The sequence below is a fragment of the Phocoena phocoena genome, chromosome 16 (genome assembly GCF_963924675.1).
Source record: "Phocoena phocoena chromosome 16, mPhoPho1.1, whole genome shotgun sequence".
NCBI lineage: Eukaryota > Metazoa > Chordata > Mammalia > Artiodactyla > Phocoenidae > Phocoena > Phocoena phocoena.
This window is the reverse complement of record NC_089234.1, coordinates 26732801-26733539: the sequence shown is the minus strand read 5'-3', so window position 1 is coordinate 26733539 and position 739 is coordinate 26732801. Positions and strand designations below refer to the sequence as shown.

The 739-nt window shown below is 42.8% G+C and overlaps 1 non-coding gene across 1 annotated transcript; it reads right to left on the bottom strand.

Annotated features, from left to right (window-relative positions):
* Positions 1-354: 354 nt before the first annotated feature.
* TRNAW-CCA (transfer RNA tryptophan (anticodon CCA)) lies at positions 355-428 on the bottom strand. The gene has a single exon. It is a non-coding gene; the product is annotated as a tRNA-Trp (tRNA).
* Between the last annotated feature and the right edge of the window lie 311 nt (positions 429-739).

Genomic DNA, 739 nt, shown 5'->3' with positions numbered 1-739 from the left:
AGTGTGGAGCTGTCAACAGGCTAGTCAGCTCAGCCAGAGTGTCTGATGGAGGGAAGTTGGAACTGAGGTCGGACGCCTTATGGCCTGTACTGTGGTGTCTCTTAGGTGAGGCTGGGTTGCCATGTTCAGCTTACTGGTGTAACAAATGTGTGTGTGCACGTAGCACCCTCTTCTAGAGTCCTCAGCAGTTTGAGCTGAAGTTCTTCTTTTTATTTTTTTTAATATTTCTTTATTTATTTATTTATTTTGGCTGTGCCAGGTCTTAGTTGGAGCACACAGGATCTTTGTTTTGGCATGAGGGATCTTTAGTTGCAGCATGCAAACTCTTAGTTATGACATGCATGCAGTATCTAGTTCCCTGACCAGGGATCGAACCCGGGCCCCCCTGCATTGGAAGCGTGGAGTCCTACCCACTGGACCACCAGGGAAGTCCCTGAGCTGAAGTTCTTTTCCCTTTGTGGGAAACCAAGCTGTGGTTTTTCAGTTTAAAAAAAAAAAAAAAGTATTTTGTTACTAATGTAATGATTTCACAATGTCTTTATTTTCATTTTTTCTCTAAAGATCTGGACAGGTCCTGTGTTTGATCTTAAACACTGTAGACTAGGAAGGGAAGATTTTTCTTTTCCTTCTCGGGTTTTTGCTGAGGCCCTGGGCTTCAGTCTGTAAAAGCAAAGTTATTGGAAGAAGAGGGCATACCAGAAAGGAAAGAGCAATGGAATATAATTCAACAACAAAAAGG